Source organism: Leptonychotes weddellii, chromosome X (assembly GCF_054177405.1).
Source record: "Leptonychotes weddellii isolate Sample4059 chromosome X, ASM5417740v2, whole genome shotgun sequence".
Lineage (NCBI taxonomy): Eukaryota > Metazoa > Chordata > Mammalia > Carnivora > Phocidae > Leptonychotes > Leptonychotes weddellii.
In genome coordinates, this window is record NC_138385.1 from 26,671,371 (window position 1) to 26,686,799 (window position 15,429).

A 15,429-nucleotide genomic window follows, 5' to 3' on the forward strand; every position below is an offset into this window, starting at 1 on the left:
AGTGAGATCATATGATACATGTCTTTCTCTGTTTGACTTATTTTGCTCAGCATAATACCCTCCAGTTCCATCCACGTTGTTGCAAATGGCAAGATCTCATTCCTTTTGATGGCTGCATAATATTCCATTGTATATATATTACAGTGTAATGATTAAGGAAAATATGCCAGCCTATCTTATTTCTTGAAATTTAAATTGAAATTCTTTCTATTCCTAGTCAGATGGTGTTATTAAACTGAATCTCATGCCAATTTATTGTAAATAATGTAAAATATCTTTGAGATTTTTAGATACTATGTATGGTAGATACATTACAGCTGAGGAAAAAATATATTCCAATACTTTTATTAAATATTCTCACGAGTACACGATATTTTGTTTTAGTGAATTATGGATATTTCTTTCCTAATTCTAATTAGCTTCGTAGTCTTATTAGTTTATCACACTGGTTTCCTAGTAACTATTAAAATAAAAGCTTATAATCCTTGGCTATAAGACTGTGTACCACTCTTTCCATCCCCACATTTTATACTTTGATTACAGTAGACCTGGACCATTGGTGGTAGGAATCAAATGAGAAGTCAGTTATATATAGGAACAAATGAGTAAAATCTCTTTCCTTAAATGAGCAAATAAAGCTCTAGTTGATTGGCTAAATGTTATTACAAACATTTTCATATTAGTTTTTGTCAGATCTAGAGGTATAATTAACACCTCTGTTTCAGGGCTGTTAACCATGAAAGCTGTGTGAGCCTTTAGAGAATTAAAAAAATTTTTTTCAATTATAAAATGAGAGCCTAATGAGGGACAATTTGCAAAGTAAGGCATGGACAATTTAGGAGATAGTCATCCTGTTCTTGGCAGTGCCCTAGTAAATAGCCTGAAATTTTAGTGCTCAAAGTGAAGGGGACACTTCAGACATTTATGTTGAATTGGCAAAGGACCTCTTTTTAAAAATTTAAACCATCAAAAGAGTGACCTGTAGTGATGTCAATCATTATGGTCATTATGATGTTCTGAACTTATTCCAAATATAGCCATCTGTCCTCCCATGCTGGCTGTGGATCCTCATTTAGAGTCTGTTGGGCAAGGGATTAGGAGTGAAGAGATGAGGCAGGTGTGGTTGCCTTGGCTGGGTTGATTACCTCATTTCTGGATTCCGAAATAGCTTTCTAATAGATTTCCGTGCATTCAGTCTTCCTCCTCAGCCTTCACTACTATTTCTTCGTACCAGATTCTAAAACATGGCTTTTGTTTTCATCTTCTTGCTTTTTTGCTTAGAAACTTCAGACTGCCTACTTCCTACTAGTTTAAGTCCATGGTTCACAATCTGATGTTCAAGGCCCTTCGTAATCTTGCCTAACCACCCATTTCACTCACTTTTTTTTTTTTTTAAGATTTTATTTATTTATTTGACAGAGACACAGCGAGAGAGGGAACACAAGCAGGGGGAGTGAGAGAGGGAGAAGCAGGCTCTCCGCTGAGCAGGGAGCCCCATGCAGGGCTCAATCCCAGGACTCCAGGATCAGGACCCGAGCTGAAGGCAGATGCCTAATGACTGAGCCACCCAGGCGCCCCTACTCACTTGTTTTTGAGTGTCAGCCATTGAGCCAGGACAGCTAGGTCAGAACACTGTTGGAACCAGTACCAGGGCTGTTGTTGTTTTTTTTTGTTTGTTTTTTTGTTTTTTTTTAAGATTTTATTTATTTATTCATGAGAGACAGAGAGAGAGAGGCAGAGGGAGAAGCAGGCTCCCAAGGAGCAGGGAGCCCAATGCGGGGCTCGATCCCAGGACCCTGGGATCATGACCTGAGCCGAAGGCAGACGCTTAACCATCTGAGCCACCCAGGCGCCCCTGTTGTTGTTTTTTTTTAAGATTTTATTTATTTATTTGAGAGAGGGAGACAGCTTGAGAGAGAGTGGGAAAGCATGAGCAGTGGGGAAGGGCAGAGGCTCCCCGCTGAGCAGGGGGCCCAACGCAGGGGCTCAATCCCAGGACCCCAGGATCATGACCTGAGCCAAAGGCAGACACTTAACCGACTGAGCCACCCAGGTGCCCCGTAACAGAGTTTTAACTTGAAAGTGCCAAAACCATGACCTGGGATTCAACTCTCTGTATCCACTTCAGGACGTAGTATGGACAAAGACTAAAGTCTGTGGCTGGAAGACTTAAGAGAGAGAATGGGATGGAAGGTGTGTGTTAGGCTGGAAAATTCAGGATTTAATCTTTGAACGAAGTGTGGTAGAAGTTATTGGCTACATATTTTATGTAGTCCCTGGTACTTCCTGGTAGGAATAGGTATAGCTTGTTAAAGGAGCCACACTGAACAGATGGCTACTCCTTATCATCCTCTCCATCCCCCACTGCATGTTCCCTTATGCCCTGAGCTGGGTGGTGTGGAGGGTATGGCCCTTTGGACTAGAGCCCTACCCTGGCGCAGATACTTCAGCTGACCTTAGTGGTTCCAGAGGTCCAGGGTTTTTTCTATGAAAAATTCTTTTCCCAGTGCCCAAATCCTTCACTGATAGAGGAATTTATTTTATTTTATCTTTTTGAAGATTTTATTTATTTATTTGAAAGAGAGAGAACATGAGCAGGCAGAGGGAGAGGGAGAAGCAGACTCCCCGCTGAGCAGGGAGCCCAATGCGGGGCTCGATCCCAGGACCCTGGGATCATGACCTGAGCCGAAGGCAGATGCTTAACGACTGAGCCACCCAGGTGCCCCTGGCAGAGTAGCTCAAATGAAGGGTCCAGGAACAAATAGCAGGTGCTGGCGTATGGCGAGCCAAAGAGATCAGAGCAAGTATCTGGAACACTATATGGCATAGAGTAGGTGCCTAAGCATTAATCGTTGAATAAAATGCAAAGTGTAATGAGGATAGCAGGCATTATCTGCAGATTAATTTTGTGCGCAAGATTAAGGTGGAGGTGGTTGGGAATATAATGAGTTCCAGTGGTAATATGTTGAATTTGAGGTGCCTGTTTGAGGTCCCCATCAAGCAGCTGGATGTATCTTGCTTTGGTGGATATATCCAGCTGCTTGGTGGGCATTTACAGGATGAGTGTGCAGGGAGAGCTCTGGCTGGAGATACAACTTTGGAAGTCATCAGCACATAGTGATACTTGAAATCCGGGGACTAGATGATAACCTCCTGGGAGCGTGTGTGGGGTAAGAGGAGAAGGAGGCTGAGGAAAGAATTCTTGGGAACACTGACTCTTTTTTTTTTTTTTAAGATTTTATTTATTTATTTGAGAGAGAGAGAATGAGAGAGAGAAAGCACATGAGAGGGGGGAGGGTCAGAGGGAGAAGCAGACTCCCCGCCGAGCAGGGAGCCCGACGCGGGACTCGATCCCGGGACTCCAGGATCATGACCTGAGCCGAAGGCAGTGGCTTAACCAACTGAGCCACCCAGGCGCCCCGGGAACATTGACTCTTAAGGATCAGATAGAGGCTGAGAGGAAAGAGACCAGCCAAAGAATTAGGAGAAGCAACAAATAATGGTGGCATGGTAACTGAACCAAGAATCTCAGTAAGAATGGAGGGGTCAACAGGACCAAATGCTGCAGTGAAAGCAAGAGAGATAGAGCCAAAATTATGTCTAAGGGATATGGTCAAATGGAGGTCGTTGGTGACCTCAGCAAAGGTGTTATAAGACAGTGATGAGATCTGTTCATATGGTTCCGAGGTGAGAAAGTAGAGATAGTAACTTTGGATTATTCATTTAAGATATTCTGCTGAGAAAGAAAGGAAAGAGAAAAGGAAGTAGTTAGAAGCCTGTGTGAAGTAAAGGAAGGATATTTTAAGGAGAGCCCTAAGATGGTACAAAGGTAGAGAGGAAAGGATCGGGAAAGTGGGGGAAGTTGAAAGTAAAAGATCCTGGAGGTGGGAGGGATCAAGATGGAGAGCATAGGTGGGAGTTGGCTTTAGGCCTAAATGAGTGGAGGGATATCCCTTCCTCTGACCAAAAGGAAGAGTGAATTACAGTTATAGGAAAGTGCAGAGTAAAAAAAAATTGAGGGAATTCATGTGTTCTATCAGCCACCTCTTACCAGTTCAGATCCTCTCGGCCTTATTTGTCTCAGTGGTCTTTGGCCTATTGCTTGTGTGTCCCAGCCCCTTCTCTGAGTAGGCTCTGATGGACTTAGACCAGTGCAATCTGCCAGCTTCTCATCACACGCCCTGGTGCTTTCCTGTGGGTGTCGAGACTCCATGCACAGTGTAGAGGAGTTAACCTGACCCAGTGGTGCAAAGCTTTGCTAATAAAAGACAAGAGCTAGCTGTTAAACTCTCTTTCCATCCTCCTTGTCGACTGATCAGAGATGCAAGTCATGTATTTATGATCTTTCAAAAAATGGTACCCCATGACCTCAAGTGTGATACCAATGCACCTTCGTATTGACTCTCTTATTCTTTCGTTTCCCACTGTCTCTCCCCATTGCTTTCCTGGGATTGCACTTCCTAATAACAGATGAGGCTGAAGCCTTTGATTTCTGTATGTCAAACAGTTGAATGTCAGCAATTTCGTACAATTCAACCAAATAGCACATCAACCATTGCTCTGCTTTCTGGGGAACTTGGGCTAAGAAACACTTAATGGTCTTGGCGAAGTAGGTATAGTCACCTGCTGAATATGAGCTCGTATTAATAGCTATCATTTATTGAGCACTTGCTGGGTGTAAGGCACTGTGCTAATTGTTTTACATATGTAATCTTATTTAATATATAAAGTAGGAATTATTTCCATTTTTCTCATGAAAAAACTGATGTAATAGGATGTTAGATAACCTGCTCAAGACCATACATCTAATAAGTGGAACCAGATTTCAGACCCAACGCTGTTTGGTTTTTAAGCCTGCAATCTCTCTCTTTTTTTTAGATTATTTATTTATTTGCAATCTCTTTATAGCATTATGTTGTCTTGTCTAAGGTTAATATGATAGGGGAGTTAAACAAAAACCATTGAAAAAGATAGACTAGAGGTAGTGAGGGACCAGATAAGATTTAAAATCACAAGTTTCTGTGTCTCACATTCATACAGTGGGATAGTATTCTCTAAGTACGTTCAGCCATTTGGCTAAAGGATCAGAGAAATTTGGTGATTGAATTGACTGGGGAGTGCGGTATGGTGTTGATAGTAAAAGAACAGTGAGAAGAAGGCAGCTCAAGGTGATTGAGGAAGCAGCAAGAGAGAATAGTGATTGACCATGGTGTGTTCAGACTGGGGAGGAGGAAAGTGAGGCCAGGTGGGGGCCAACTAACTGGGAGAAAATGGAGGGGTTCTCAGGTCAAAGAGCAGATTTATTGGGGAGTAAAGTGTTGGAAAGTCTGTAGGATAAGAATTGTGTTCTGCATGGGATATTGATGTGAAGGTATCAAAGGTGTAATATTTCCCAAAGGAGTAGGTTATTGACATGGAATGGGGATGAAAGTCATTGGAATTGAGGAAGTCAAGGCACTGTGAGGCTGTGGTGTTACATTGATTATCCTTATGGATTTAGGAATCATCCAGGATGATGGTGGGACTAGAAGTGACCTATGAGCCGGATGCCAGGATCCTTAATAAACATGGCTGGACCGGGAGGTGAGTACACGACAGGAGCAAGGGAGAGGTAAGATGGGGTATATAGTTAATGTGATTTTTCAAGTAAGAAGGGATTTGTTTTGTTTTATAGGAGCTGGAAAGATTAATAGTTTATAGTACAGGTTAGCAAACTTCTCTTGGGTCAAATCTAGTCTCGCTGCCTGTTATTGTAAATAAAGTTTTATTGGAACACAGCCATGCCCATTTGTTTGCATATTGTCTATGGCTGCCTTCAAGCTACAACAGTAGAGTCAAGTAGTTGCAACAGAGCCAGTATGTCCCACAATGCCTAGAATATTTCCTATCTGGTACTTTAAAGTAAATGTTTGCCAGCCGCTGGTTTAGAAAATGCAGTGTGTGTGTGTGTGGGGGGGGTGGTTGGAGTAAGGAGAACGGTAATACAGTTTTCCCTACCCTCACTCCAGCCCAATATGCAAACTCTAGTAGAAAGAATTGCCTTGAGATGACTCTATGGGACATAGTGTTGTAGAGAAGAGAGCCTGCTTTCAATTAGCAGCAGGAGGTGGAGTGAGTGTTCAGGGAACAAGTGGCAGCCATAGGAGTAGACTTTGTTTATCATGGACTAAGAGTTCCAGACTATGCAGTGAAAATGGGAGAGAGAAAAGTGTCAAGGAATGGATAAAGAAGGGAGGAAGGGTGGAATGGCTTTGAGGAAATTGTTGGATTGTTGATGGCCAGCCAGCATTTGCAATTTGGGTGGTGCCCAAGGATCACAGGCATAAAAAAGCAAGGAGGAATTTACCCAAGGTTTTCATTTGGGTCAGGCTGAGCTACTTCCAGATTGCCTCTAGCTTAGCAAGGAATTCCAGATTCCAAAGGCAAGATGCCCATGGCCGGGTGGCCTCCAGAGCAGCCCTAGACCTCTCTAATTCCCTTGTTTTGGCAGGGTAAGAAAAATGTCATCTGGTAATTTTTGAATATAGAACATGATCCTGTTTTCCTCCATTGGAATATTCATAGGTTTTACTTTCTGTTGATGGCATTACAAAGATTATAAATATACTTTTTTGTCATCTAGCTAGAGAATGTGCACGCTGGTAACTCTCCTTTGAAGGTAGCGCACTGTTTATAAAAATTATATCTAGAAGGCATCCCTGGGTCAGTCATCTTCTCTCTTCTATTTTGAATAATATTCCAACCGTAAATTCCATTGGGCCAGGGACCATATTTGGCTTTTTCATTATTGTGTCCCCAGAGCCTAGGAGTAGTTAAAAGGTCAATAAATTTTTGTTAGATGAATGAATAAGAAAGGGGTTTCCTCTTAATGGAATATGACTTTGGTAATAGCTTTGGAAGTACTAGAAAATACCATTTCAGATTTTCCATCAAAACTAGTGCTTGCTGCACCCTTCATGTGTTTGTAATGAAGTAGCTCTGGAAAGACGTACAAGAAACCAATGAATGTTGGGAGTGTGGGAGATATAAGTGGGGAGGGGAATGGGACAACTTGGAGAGGAGTAGGTGATGTAAATGTATTGAATACCAAAACACTAGCAACTCATTTTAAAGTGGCCAGAGAAGCTCACAGGCACTCAAGTGGTAAATGACAGGGCATGTGTCTTTGCAGGATGCCACAATCCCCACCATTCCTTAGTGTGTGCCTAATGTAAAGGGGGCAGTCACTCTGAGTTCCAGTCAGTTCTTGACACACCTGGTCCAAAGCAGCCAGATTCCTTCATTTTCCAAGAGGACTGGAAAAACCAGATTTTTACATAAAATCTTCCAGATTTTAAAAGTTAGCAAGGAATTCATTTTTGTGGAAAGTGAAAACTGCAACTTGGAGGCAGCTGGGTGGCTCAGTCTGTTGGGTGTCCAACTCTTAGTTTTGGCTGAGGTCATGATCTCATGGATAAGCCCCACTCCAGGCTCCCGGCTCAGCACTCGGCAGGGAGTTTGCTTGAAGATTCTCTCCCTCCGCCCCTCCCTCCACTCGCTCTCACTCTCTCTCTCTCTTAAATAAACAAATCTTTGGGAAAAAAACCCTGCAGTCTGTACACCTCTGATCCAGAGGAATCCAGAATCTGTGTTTCCTCAAGAAATCTGAAAACTTTTTCCTTTTTTTTAAAGATTTTATTTATTTGTTTGTTTAGATAGAGCAAACATGAGCTGGGGGAGGCGCAGAGGGAGAGGGAGAGAGAATTTCAAGCAGACTGTGCACTGAGCGCAGAGTCCCACATGGGGCTTGATCTCATGACCTTGATATCATGACCTGAGCCGAAATCGAGTTGGATGCTTAACCGACTGAGCCACCCAGGTGCCCCTAAGATTTTATTTTTAAGTAATCTCTATACATAACGGGGGGCCGGAACTCACAACCCCAAGATCAAGTCTCACTCTCCACTAACTGAGCCAGCCAGGCTCCCCCTGGAAACTTTTTCTTTACCAAGTAGTAGTTTGTGGCACTCTAAGAACCCTTAGGGCTACTATTTTATGTGCTGTTTGAAACCAAAGGCGCCAAGGGGAATAACAAATGTTGGACAGAGGTGCTCATGTGTGGTTGTTCAAGGCATGCACTGCACAAGTGCTCCCGACCACAGAAGAGAGAGGAAGGTTGAAATACAGTCCACCAATGGAGACCTTCATGATGGATGGATCAAGCTGGTAACAGCAGAACCCCTACAAATGCAACATCACTAAAAGAGACAACCAGATGTGATAGGCCACCCGATGAAGCCACAGGAGATACCCAGCCCTGTCAAAGAATTATTCTTAAAAAACAAAACAAAACCACTAAAACCCAATCTGATTGATCCTCTAGATCAGGGATCATCAAACTATGGTCTCCCAGCCAAATCCAGCCCTTTACCTGATTTTGTAAATAAAGTTTCATTGAGACCCAGCCACACCCACTTGTTTACCTATTGTCAATGGCTGCTTTTGCCTCACAGTGGCAGAGTTGAAACCATATGACCTGCAAAGCCTAGAATATCTATTATCTGGATCTTTAGAGAAAAATTTCACCAACCCCCATGCTAGATCTAGATACCTCTTTACAGGAAATATGGAGGACAGAGGAGCATCCTAAACCAACACCGTGGGGGATGCAGTCAGCCCAACCCAAAGTGTGGAATGGTCTTCAGGACAAATGATCCAGTTCCTTCCATAAATAAGTGGCAGGAAAACACAAAGAAGGAGGCAGAACTGTTACAGACTCCAAGAAACTTACAAGACGTATCTGCCAACCAAGGAAATGGGGGTAATGACTGGGTATTTGATGAGATTAAGGAATTAGTCATTTTTGGTAGGTGTGAAAATGGCATTATGCTAAATGCAGTGATATTTGGGGTTGGATCCTGGAGCAATAAATAGAACATTCATGGAAAAACTGATAAAATCCACCTAAAATCTGTGGTTTAATTAGTAGTAATGTACCATAGTACTGGGTCATACTAATGTAAGATAGTAACATTAGGGCAACTGGCTGAGGGGCATACAGGAACCAGGAACTCTCTATCATCTTTGCAACTTTTCTGTTAATCTAAAATTATTCCAAAATAAAGGTGTTTTTTTTTAAATTTTGTATTTAAATTCAATTTAGTTAACATATACTGTATTACCAGTTTCAGGGGTAGAATTTAGTGATTCATCAGTTGCACATCACACCCAGTGCTCATTCCATCAAGTGCCCTCCTTAATAAAGCTTATTTTATTTTATTTATTTTATTTTTATTTTTTTTAAAAGATTTTATTTATTTATTTGAAAGAGAGCACAAGCAGGGAGGGGGGCAGAGGGAGAGGGAGAAGCAGACTCCCTGCTGAGCAGGGAGCCCAATGCAGGCTGATCCCAAGGACCCCGGGATTATGACCTGAGCCCAAGGCAGATGCTTAACTGACTGAGCCACCCAGGCGCCCCAATAAAGTTTATTTTAAAACAAACAAAAACTAGTGCTTGTTCAAATTGAAAACAAACACCAAGCATATAGATTTTACCAAATTAAAAAAAGTATAGCACAGGAGACCGATTTTGTATTAGAAATAAATGCTTTAGGAAAAATCCTGATTTGAATTGAATTAATATTGATGGATTTTTTTAGAAATGCGTAATTTTCAACATGGTTTTATTTTTATTTTTTAAGATTTTATTTATTTATTTGACAGAGAGAGACACAGCGAGAGAGGGAACACAAGCAGGGGGAGTGGGAGAGGGAGAAGCAGGCTTCCCATGGAGCAGGGAGCCCCATGCTGGGCTTGATCCCAGGACCCCGGGATCATGACCTGAGCCGAAGGCAGACGCTTAACAACTGAGCCACCCAGGTGTCCCTCAACATGGTTTTAAATGAATGATGTTTGAGGGGTCTGAGATGGGGAGTAGGAAAAGGTACAAGATAAATGGTGAAGGGACACACAATCTAGACTCTCAGTGTCTTAGTCCATTCATGCTGCTATTATAGAAATACCAAAGACTGGGGATGCCTGGGTGACTCAGTGGATTGAGTATCTGCCTTCAGCTCGGGTCATGATCGCAGGATCCTGGGATCAAGTCCGCATCGGGCTCCGTGCGCAGCAGGGAGCCTGCTTCTCCCTCTGCCGCTGCCCTCCCGCTTGTGCTCTCTCTCTCTCTGATAAATAAATAAATAAATAAAATATTTAAAAAAAAAAAAGTACCAAAGACTGGGTGACACAAACAACAAACATTTATTTCTCACAGTTCTGGAGGCAGAAAGTCTAAGATCAAGGTGCGAGTAGATTCAGTCTGCTGAGAGCCCACTTCCTAGTTCATAGAAGGCTAATTTCTGGCTGTGTCTTCACATGGAGGTGTGGGAGCAAGAGAGCCCTCTTGGGTGTCGTAGAGGGGCATTAGTCCCATTCATGAGGGTTCCACCCCCATGACCTAAGCACCTTCCAAAGGCCCCACCACCTAATACCATCATAGAGGAGATTAGGTTTCAACATATGAATTTTGGAGGGACACAAACATTCAATCTATAGCACTCTGCTACAAGACTTTATACTCAAAATCACAAACAATCCTGGCCACAATAGAGAAAGAACATGGGACGTAAGCCAAATGATTCTAAATCTGTGATGATCATGGGAGGAATAGAAATCGAATCAGGGGTTTTGTCCTACCTTTGCCAATTTTGACACAGAATGTGGACAAGACCATGGCTTCAAGTTGTTTATTTTGAGAGAGATCATACCAAATTTGAGTTATAGGGAGGGGCAGTATGGCACAATGGTTTAGAGTCTGGGCTAGTGAGCTTCAAGTACCTGGCTCTTAATAGCACTTATTAGCTATGTAGCCTTAACCAATTTGTGTAACTTCTCTAGGCTTCAGTTTCTTCATCCATAAAATAGAGTTAATAATAGTGTCTACCTTATATAAAGGTTGTGTGAGTATTAAATTAGTATATATATATGGCATATAACCTGACACACAATAAGTACTCAATAGTCATTAGCTATTATTATTATTATTATTATTATTATTTGGTATCAAGTAAAAAAGTTTCCGGTGTTTTACGGATTTACATGTAGCTTCTTACCTAGTACCCTGTCCAATAACCAAGTGAAAGGTTTTGCTTAACCTTAACTCAGTCCTGGCCATTTTGGCACTTTGAGCATATTGTGGAAGAGGATTTACTGTTTGTTGGAGGATGTGGTTGGCATTTTTTTATTCCTTTCCCCTAGAAATTTCTAGAAGAATTCTAAAAATCTTGTAGGTGGAGTGAAAGAGCGGACAGAAAATTGGGTTCAGAGAGCTTAGTGGCATTTTCTTTGGTGTACTTCAAAATATCACCATAAGGTGGAGTTCTTCCCTTACTCTAGAAACACGAGAGCTTTCAAATTCAACTTTTTAAGATTTGAGTACATGGTGGGATAATAATGAAAGCCACTTAAAGTTGATTATAGGCTTGGTACACTAAAAGTAGTCATGTTCTTTAAAAGAAAAAAGTTGCAGAAGTTTGAACTTTAAATATTTTGTGATAGACAAATGCTTGCTTCTAGAAAAATCAAAACATCTATTTGAAGGTTTTAGATTCAAATCAGAAGGAGGAGAAATTATAAAAAGAATCGGGCAATCTAAAATGAGTTGCATAATATAAATCACTTTACATATGAATATCTAGTGTGTGTGTGTTTGTGTGTGTGTGTATGTGTATGTGAGTGTGTATGCATACAACTCTATCTCCCAAAGAGTGCTAAAGGGTCTCAAATTGTTGCCTGAATGTGCTTGCTCTTGGGAGGATTGAGGGGATCCAGCTCAGTAGTCTGAAGTCATTTGCTTTCATATCACAGGTATCTGCTACAGGTGTCCAACATGGCTTTAGGCCTTAAATGCTGATAAGGATGATGGCTTCACCTATATATCTTGTAGCCAGCACACAAGGAGAGAGATATTTCCAAATATTCTCCCTCTGTTCATGATCAAAGTTCTGGATCCTTTCATTTTGTGTCTAATGGACCAAATCTAATTGCAAGGGAATATCAGAGGCTGGTATAGCTTGGGTGGGTAGGGTTCCTCAGGGCTCGATCAGGAAATTCTTAGCTGAGTCAGAAGAGGGCATCATCTGGGTGGTAGGATCATAATTTGTTTCATCTCTATATATTTTCTATTGGCTGATCATAATCAAAATAAAATAACCCAATTTCAACTTTGGAAGAACAAACAAACAGGCCAAATAAAAAACTAGATGAGATCATCCAAATCTTACTAAAACTGAAGGAGACTAAATATGAATGTTGACATTGCGGTAGGGAGCCAAGAGTCCATGTTCTGGGTGTTGTGAGCAAACATAAATTGATTTGAGAACAATAGGGATGGTGGCCATGGGTAACCCCGAATAAGTGCTTAGAGAGGCAGGAATCCAGCCCTTCAGGGTGAGGAAGGCCACGACTTCCCAGGGTCAGCCGTGTGCCTGACAAGTTTCTGTGGTGTGCTTGAAGCAGAAGGCAAGCTCCCCAGCCTGTCTCTTGGGCCATACCCTGGAGTTGTGGGTGGGAGACCAGTACTCAGGTTCCTGGCCTGGAGTTGTTGGGGTGGGTCACAGCTGGGGAGTGGCAGGCAGAGTCTTGATGGTCCAGATGCAGGCCCCTCCCTTTTTCTGGAGTACTTGGCCATTCCTGGCCAGTGAACTCCAGGGTTAGAGGTTTATTGGCAGCATGCCCACATTCTCCATATTCTGGCATGCTGTGTAGTTCCCCAGAGGGGATCTCTAGTTGATGAAGAATTATTTTGGTTAAAGGAGGACCTGAGAAAATTCATCTGTCCGGTCCTCTCCTCCCCTGTCCCAGGCCCGTTGTGAGTCCTGGGGTCTCTGAACAGCTACAGTTTTAGGAGAAAACCTGGGAATTTTGCTGGAGTGCCCTGAATTTGGGGGGAGCCAATGCAGGTGGAGAAGCAGAGTCTAGTAGGCACACTCCTAATCACTGTAGCAACTTTGCCTTGGCTTTAGTTTGTAAAACTACTTGGTCCCATTAGTGCATTTTTCCTCACAGTGCTTGAGTCCCAGGAGTAAGAAAAATTGGGCCTCTTCCATATTCCCCAGGTGCCTGATGGAAAGCACTGGAAAGCTGCCTGACCTGCTGCAGTTTCCCCTTTGTGTGTGTGTGTGTGTGTGTGTGTGTAGAGAGAGAGAGACAGAGACAGAGACAGAGAGACAGACAGAGACACAAAGGAGCCAGCAGAATTGATATCTGGACCAGAAAGCCAAGATTAAAAAAATTATGAACGGGGCACCATGATTTATGGGATTAGAGGCAGCTATCAAAGTTGGAATACAAATCTAGGAATTTAAAGTTAAGGAAACAAGAAATTGGTTCAAAACAGTCTAGATGACCAGGAATCTAAAGAACAAATACCAACAAAATAGATACCAAAAAACCCCATTTTTTTTTAAACTGGAATCTTTATAGGTGTGTGATATTAGCCAATTCTTTAACTTGTTTCCCTAACTCCACTAAAATTTTATAAGAAATAAAGCCTCATCAGATAAAAGAATTGACAATGATGGTAGGTCCATCATTTTGCTCTTATCCTTAAAAGTGCCTCTGTATATCCCATTGGAAACGAAAGACATTAAGGCTCTAGGTTATTTTTCTGTTTAGATGAGAAGTGTCACGTCTTTGTGTAATTGCCTTTATTTTGAAATGCAGATTTTTTTTTTTTTTTTTTTTTAGGCCAAGTTTGTTTCTCTGACCCAGTTTTTCCCTCTATTTTGTCACTTGGCTTATTTAAAATATGAAACTGGGGGCGCCTGGGTGGCTCAGTTGGTTAAGCGACTGCTTTCGGCTCAGGTCATGATCCTGGAGTCCCTGGATCGAGTCCCGCATCGGGCTCCCTGCTCGGCAGGGAGCCTGCTTCTCCCTCTGACCCTCCCCCCTCTCATGTGCTCTCTCTCTCTCGTTCTCTCTGTCTCAAACAATAAATAAATAAAATCTTTAAAAAAAAAATATGAAACTGGGAACAAGGCACTTGGGGCCTCATGATGACTGTGTCAGTGATTTGGTATGTGATCTTGGCCAGCATACTTAACAGATGAGACACAGAAAGGTTAAATGGGGTTTGAAGGACCATAAATACTGACCTACCTCATTAAGACATATTTAGGTCCAGTACATCTTTTTTACCCAAAAGCAAAGGAAAGCAAAGGGAAACACAAAATAACCCTCCTCTTTTGTGCTCCCTGTCCCTTTCTTGCTCCATATTTCTCTTCCCGTATCTGTTGATCAAGCCCAGAATAGGGAAGGTTTCTCTGCAAGATGTCTCTCATCCCTCTTGGTCTGGGTTCTTGAACAGTCTGGCAGCATTTTTTGGATACATTGGGGTGCTTGGTCTTTGCAAATGGGGAGTTCTGTTTGTGAACACATAAAAATTTGTTTTCAATCATCTTACTTGGCTCATGTAGATCTATACTGGGTATGTTGAGGGATCTAGGCCTAATCTCAGTCCTACTTATTTATTTATTTTTAAAGATTTTATTTATTCATTTGAGACAGAGAGATACAGAGAGAGAGCATGAGCAGGGGGAGAGGCAGAGGGAAAGGGAGAAGCAGACTCCCCGCTGAGCCGGGAGCCGACCTGGGGCCCGATCCCAGCACCTGGAGATCATGACCTGAGCCGAAGGCACATGCTCAACCATCTGAGCCACCCAGGCATCCCTCAGTCCTATTTAGGGTTAAAGGTATGCACCCAGGCCCCTTTTGAGGGGTAATAGAAGGGAAGGCTGGGGTCACCAACCTGCTTGGGAAAAAAAATGTTGCTTGCTAGAAGGCCCAAAAGAGGACTTGGTGGTTGAAGCCATCTGAGAAACGCTATGACCCTATGACCATAAACATCAATTTATTACGGACCCTGTTAATAACATGAAGATTAAATTATTTGTCTTCTTTGTAACTCCCATTATGCCAATCATGTATATTAGATTAAAAATTATAAGAAGTAGTAATGTGTTTGAACTCCTTGGAAATACAATTTGAAGGCATCATCATAATTAAACATGGCTACCGTATTATAACGTGTGTTTGAAGATTTGGTGGTGTAGATTGTGATGCCTGCTAATGTGGTCTAGAATAGCCAGGACTCCAAATGGCTCTTTTCTAGTTATAATCTATATCTGTAGCTATAATCAAATCTGCTAGTGGGACTAGAGTAGTAGTGTCTTCTGAGTTGCTCCAAATGGGAAGACTATTTTATTTTATTTATTTTTTAAAGATTTTTTATTTATTTACTTGACACAGAGAGAGAGACAGCTAGAGAGGGAACACAAGCAGGGGGAGCGGGAGAGGGAGAAGCAGGCTCCCCGCTGAGCAGGGAGCCCGATGCGGGGCTCGATCCCAGGACCCTGGGATCATGACCTGAGCCAAAGGCAGACGCTTAACTGA

At 42.2% G+C, this 15,429-nt stretch overlaps 1 long non-coding RNA gene across 1 annotated transcript in view; it reads left to right on the forward strand.

Annotated features, from left to right (window-relative positions):
- Window positions 1-5,584, forward strand: part of LOC145717795 (uncharacterized) — a 64,585-nt gene extending 59,001 nt beyond the window's left edge. The window contains exon 4 of the long non-coding RNA XR_014141220.1: window positions 5,501-5,584. This is a non-coding gene — a long non-coding RNA (uncharacterized LOC145717795). The remainder of the gene's footprint in view (window positions 1-5,500) is intronic.
- The last annotated feature ends 9,845 nt before the right edge of the window (window positions 5,585-15,429 follow it).